General features: G+C 40.9%; 1 protein-coding gene across 1 annotated transcript in view; it reads right to left on the reverse strand.

Annotated features, from left to right (window-relative positions):
- The window catches only part of JAK1 (Janus kinase 1), a 52,379-nt gene extending 47,097 nt beyond the window's left edge, over positions 1-5,282 (reverse strand). The window contains exon 1 of the mRNA XM_034433287.3: positions 4,797-5,282. The gene's annotated coding sequence lies outside the window, so the exon portion shown is untranslated. The remainder of the gene's footprint in view (positions 1-4,796) is intronic.
- Positions 5,283-6,694: the final 1,412 nt, after the last annotated feature.

The following is a 6,694-nucleotide window of genomic DNA, read 5'->3' on the forward strand; positions in this document are numbered from 1 at the left end:
CCTTCATGGCATGGACTGAGGGGCTGCTTCTCCCTGATTATATTAGCATATCATACTAGATCTGCCAGACAAGGCATGCCAAGTGAATCATCAGCTAGGAACCTACATTTGATAGGTTCCAGGAGATGTGTCTTCTCTGCCTTGGTGCCTTTATGCTTTATGGAATATTCCTCCTCCAAGATTAGATTGGCTCCATCTCTAGACATTCCAGAAATCCCTCAAGACCTGTTTCTGTTATCAGATCTGCGGCTCTGAAGACATACTTTGATGGCTTTATTACTGAGGTAGCCATTTTTACTCTCTCTCTGCCTAAGGTTTTTATATTATTTTTTATAAATTATCTTTTAATGTGAATTTTACACTTATTTTATATTTGTTGTTTTATTTGATTGTTGTACGCTGCCCAGAGTAGCTCTTTGTGAAATGGGTGGATATACACATTTGATTCATAAATAAGAATGTTTCATATCCATGGGAACTAGATTGTATTTTATTGGAATTCTCAATGACTTTGGAGGCTGTTAACTATTTTATCCTTATCTTCTGAGTTTCTCACAGTTGATTTAAGGCATCATTTTGTGAGGGTACTAAATTTTGCTAAAATCAAGTCTCTTGCAATAAGTTTACCTTGAGTTTGGAGTCATCTTCAGCTTATTTATTTATTTATTTATTTTATTTAAATTTGTATACCGCACTTCTCCTGGTGGACTCAGGGCGGTGCACAGCCAAGTAAAAAAACATCCAATTCAAAATTTAAAAATGTAAAAGAATTATACCCTTTGGCCGAAAATTAAGAACCTTACGACTAAAACCCATTAAACAATTAAAAATCTAATATCTCAAAAAGGCCTTCAGACATCTGACTTGACTCTTGTCCTTGAAACTGCTGGGAAATGTTATGCAGAATTCCTGCATACATTACTGTACCACTGGTGATGACAGATTTATTTTTTTTCATGTCTGCTTTTAAAGCAGTCTGCAGGAATCATAATGAAATTTACCTAGCTTTAATTAATTGAGATTAAATCCAGACAAAGCAGAATTAGCTTTCAAATAGTCCTAGGTAGCAAGCAGGCTGGTAGGTGGCTGGTAAACAATTCCTACAGCAAGGCGTGAATGTAGTTGGGTGGGGTGGGCTGTTGCCAACTGCGGGAAGGCATGCCGATGGATGCCATGGTACAATTGCACCAAGTATGGGGGAGTGGCTACTGCCTAATGTGGAAGAGCACACAGGTGCCTGATGTGGCATGAGTACATGTGGATGGATGATGCAGAGTGCAAATGGGAGGGTGCTGCTGATGCACACAATACACACATTGCATTCCCTGAAAATACGACCCAACCAGAAAATAAGCCCTAGCATGTTTTTTCAGGATGCTAGTAATATAAAATAAAGCCCCATTTAAGATTGTTAGCCAGACGGACGCATTTAATGCTCCACCGAAAATAAGACTTATCTGGAAAATAAGCCCTGATGCATCTTTTGAGTAAAAATATAAGACCCAGTGTTATTTTTGGGGAAACACAGCTAGTGACATACAGCCATTCTTCATATGGATATAAATTATAGATACATCGTTGAGTAGACAGGAAGCTCACAGGATGTGGGTTATACTTTTAGTTGCAGCAAAATAACATTTTATGGTCAATTATAAGTAAATTTGGTATAGTGGTTAAAGAATCAAGCTAGAAACCAGGGGATCGTGGTTCCCCTTTAGGAAAAGCCAGCCTGGCCTAGTCACTCTTGCTCAGCCTTAGGCAATGGCAAAACACTTCTGAAAATCTTGCCAAGGAAATTGCAGGGACTTGTCTTGGCAGTCACTAGGAGTCAATACTGATTTAAAGGAAAGCACAAAATTTTCAAGAAAAGAAGCCCCACATATTTTAAGAGATCTTGTATGGAAATAAAGTCTAAACTTTTCTAGTAGATGTCTACAGGAAGAGTTTCTGATTTCTATATTCAATCATTTAATTTTCTAATAATTTATACTGGAAAAAATTTAAAGAGACAGGAAAGAGCTGTTTTGTTTTTTTTACTATAAACTAATAGTTACTCAATTCTGCCATTTTCTACCAATTAGCAACACTATTTTAATATTTTCTAATTTTAACACTAGCTTTTGCAGATAGACATGGCAACCCCAAAATGATGAAACATGTAATGTCACAACACAAACCCCATACTTTTTATTTGCATCATGGCCTTACATATAAGTACATATGGCATAGGCGTTTACGTCACAGGTATTTTTTTCACTTGCCCACCTCTGCTTTTTAATTTGTAACAGTCAGAATGACCAATCTCTTTCCCCTAGGCCAAATTTTACAAATTGGAAAAGACATCTTAGAGTTGAATGTACCATTTGTGCATCATTTTCTACATAAGACAAATGGTGCCTTTTATTTTTGAGTTAAATTACTATGGAGCCTTTTTTCCATGACAAAATTTCTAGTCTGCAAGACTGAGAAGGCACTGGTTCTTTTTCCTAATTATCTTCCTCCTATTTGTTCTGGCTTGATGATATCTTTCCTTACTCCCACTATATGTGAGGGATTTCCCAGTGTTTTATTTTTTTAATTATTAAACCTACTTTGCACAAAATTCAGGGAGTATACATCATAAATAACAGTACAAATCAATACCACATAATAAAACAAAGTGTAATAACCACTATGCAAGGCTACATAGAAACACATAAATGCTGGAAGAAAAAAAAACCCGTAAAAAACCATTCACCCAGCAGCTTACTTACTCCCGCAACTCAATACTTGGGTGAAAAAAACCCACAGACCTTTAAAGGCAGGTAGTCTAATTGAACATGGAAGGAGGGATCCTCCCTCAAAAGACAGGAGCATTTGATATACAGGTAATCCTCGACTTACAACAGTTTTTTTTTTTTTTTTTTTTGATTTATATGCCGCCCTTGTCCGGAGACTCAGGGCGGCTTACAAGGCGTTAAGCAATAGCCTTCATACTTTTGTATATTTTATAAAGTCAGCTTATTGCCCCCACAAACCGGGTCCTCATTTTACCTACCTTAGAAAGGATGGAAGGCTGAGTCAACCTTATTTTTATTTATTTATTTATTAAATAAATAAACCTTGAGCCTGGTGAGAATTGAACTCACAGTAATTGCAGGCAGCTGGAAGCTAAATACTACCTTTAACAGTAGCATTGGTCTGCTGCGCCACTCAGGCTCAGAACAGTTCTTTTAGTGACTGTTCGAAGTTAGGGCACTGAAAATAGTGACTTATGACGGTTGCAGCATCGCCATGGTCACATGATCAAAATTAAGTGGCATGACAACTGGTGCGTATTTATGACACTTGCCGTGTCCTGAAGGGTCATGTGATTACTGTTTATGACCTTCTGACAAGCAAAATCAATGGGGAAGCCAGATTAACTTAACCGTGTTACTAATTTAACAACTGCAGTGATTCACTTAACAACTTGTCAAGAAAGGTTGTAAAATGGAGCAAAACTCACTTAACAAATGTTTCACTTACCGACAGAAATTTGGGGCTCAACTGTGGTCATAAATCGAGGACTACCTGCATCATATTTGCTCTTTTTAATTTATCCCCTTAATTACTAGAGCCATGGTGGTGCAGTGGTTAGAATGCGGTTCTGCAGGCTAGTTCTGCTGACGGCAGTTCGAATCTCACCACTGGCTCAAGGATGACTCATCCTTTCATCCTTCCGAGGTTGGCAAGATTGTTGGGGGCAATATACTGGCTGTGTAAACCGCTTAGAGAGGGCTGTAAAGCACTGTAAAGCGGTATATAAATCCAAGTGCTAGGCTACTACATATAGCAAGACAAACATGGTTGGCTTCTGAGCACATAAAGCCGACCAATCTTCAGGAAACAAAACCCAATTAAAAATATGCAACCCAGAGGGAAAGTAGTTGCAAAAGCTAAATAGATTTCTTAAATCCACCATGTTGTCAGTTAGTGAAGACCTCACTTTTATCAACGTCTGTGGTGGTCACCGATCAGGAATAGGAACCCTCCCCTAGGGGGGGAGGGGGGACACTGACAACCTGCATGATCAGAATTGATCCTCTTGCGGCCAAGTCCAAGAAGACGTGAAGAAATTGAAGTTGGGGGGTGGGGGGTGGGGAGAGGGAGAGACACTTGGAAGAAGCAGCAATCCAAAGAACAACTTTTATAAACAGGATGTCTGCCAGAGCCACCGGAGGGGCTGTTTACAGCTAAGAGGAGAACTTTACACGTAAAAAGGGAAGGAAGCGGCTTCGCTTCCTTTTTTCTTTCTTTCTTTTTTTCTTCCTCTCGCTCGTCTTCTTTCCTTTCGCTACTAAACTTCTTATCACACTAACATTATTCCTCCCGAGGAGTCCTCCAATCCCCTGGCTCTTTCCTAACCCCGGATCAATCTACCGCCTTCGGAGAACAAGGCAGCCCTGCCCCCACCCCCCACCCGCGGGAGGAGACGGTGGGGTGGGGGGGGGAAGGAAGCAAAATGGAGCGGAAGGGAGGAAGGGCTTGCGAGGCAGGCGAATGCCCGCGCCGCCCAGGGAAAGCGAACGGGGGACGGCGTCCGATTAAGCCTCGCTCCTGCCCGGGTTGGGGATGGGGGTCGTGGGAAAGTTCCAGCCTTTGCTCTCGGAGGGGGGGAGAGAAGAGGGGGCTGCCCCCTCCCGCTACCCCACTTCTTTCCCGGGCTCCCCGTCCGCCCCCTCTTTTTTTTCTCACGCCCCCCCCTCCGGAGTCCAAAGCTGAAACGAAGGCACAACCCCGCTTACCCCCCCCCCGCCCGCCCCGCACTCACTCACCCCTTCTGACGTCTCCCCGAAGAAAAGCGGGCGCGGGCCACCACCAGCACCACCCCGCTCTCACTCCCTGTCCGGCATATGCCCTCTTCTCCAGCCTTGACGACGGGGGTTTCCAAATCGCTGTCGCAGCCCCTGCGTTACATCCGAAAGCGGCGACGACGACGCCCCCGCTGGATACGGACTGACCCGTCGAGCCGCCAGCGTTCTTTGGTCCCTACGAAGACGCCACCGCTGTGTGGAACTCTGCGCATGCGTCGGGGATTGCCCCGGAGCAGGCGCACTGAACACTACGAAGCGAAGCTTTACGGATTTTCAAGGTGGTGTGTTTTTTTTGTGGGTTTTTTTTTTTAACCCCGGGATATTCTATTTCTTAGACGGATATCTCTCTGTACTAAGACTTCAACCGAAGGTGGCTGATCCGACGTCAGCCTTTTTTCCTTTTTTTTTCTTTTACCGCATCGCCAGGCAGTGGCGCATTAAAAACCTAAGGAAGAATTACGATGTGGCTTATAAAAATAATTTTTTTTTAATTTTTAAATTTTTATTATAGTTCAAAAAAAACAAAAAAAACAAATGTATAATAGTTTTTCTATCCCGGTGTAACATCACCAAAATATCCATGTATATATACACCAATAATCAGAAAGTAAAAATATAAATTATTTACATATTCTTATATACAAATTTACATTTCCAATACTTATTGATTACCATAATTATATCATCATCTATAATTATAATCCAACATTATAAAGGATAATGTTGGATTATAAAAAACATTTTTTTCAAACTGCAGCTTCTTATCTTAATCAAATTCAGGATTTACCTATTTTGTTTGTTTGTTTGTTTAAATCCCAATTTTATAATTTTGTATAAGTAACTCAAGGCAGCGAACATACCTAAATACGCCTTCCACTATTTCCCACACAAAAAAACAGTCCTGTGAGATAGGTTGGACAGAGAGAGAGTGACTGGCTCGACTTTCATACCTAAAGGGAAACTAGAACTCGCAATCTCCTGGCTTCTAGCCTGAAGCCTTAATCACTGCATCAAGCTCACTCATTCTTAACTTATTAATTACAGTAGGTATTCTTTTTCAGTATGTGCCTTTTGAGTCAATGCTACTTGCTGCAAAATGCTTAGATAAGTCTTTTCAATTTTCTTGACAAGATTTTCAGATGTGGTAGCCATTGACTCCATCCTGAGGCTGAGAAAATGTGACTGGCCCAAAGTCAGCTAGGTGGCTTTCATGCCGAAGAGGGGGAGGTAAGGGGGACTCGAACTCAGGCTCCTGGTTTCTAGCGTGGTACCTATTCTATTCTGGATGGAAGAAGCACCAGGCAGCATCTTGCAATAAATAGACCTATGGGATTATCTAAACCAAGAAAGTGAGGAAACAGACAAAACAAATATGCATCGTCTAATCCCTTCTACCTGTGTTTCTTAAAAGTGTATGCCCGCAAGTCCCCAAGACCCTTTCAGGGATTCTTAAAATCAAAATTATTTGCCAGCCCATGTTGAAAAATAATACAATATTAAAATCCCAACAAACATTGTAAAAAGCAGTAGCAGCATCTAATACATCAATTTTGTGAGCTGCGCAGAGCTGTGTTTAACGTGGGCAGCAGTACAAATCTTTAAAATAAATAACTTTAATTTTTAATGTAGTAAATATAAATAAACATAACCTTTATAAACAAGCTGTCTTAAGAATCAGTTTGGAGCAGTGGTTAAGGCATCAGGCTTGGAGACCATGAGTTCTGAATAAAATAGGAATGGAATGGAATGGAATGGAATGGAAATAGAATAGAATGGAACGGAAATAGAACAGAACAGAACAGAACAGTTGGAAGGACCTTGGAGGTCTTCTAGCCCAACTCCTTGCTTAAGTAAGAGAT

This window comes from Pantherophis guttatus, chromosome 3, assembly GCF_059756535.1.
Source record: "Pantherophis guttatus breed Tessera chromosome 3, ASM5975653v1, whole genome shotgun sequence".
Classification (NCBI taxonomy): Eukaryota; Metazoa; Chordata; class Lepidosauria; order Squamata; family Colubridae; genus Pantherophis; species Pantherophis guttatus.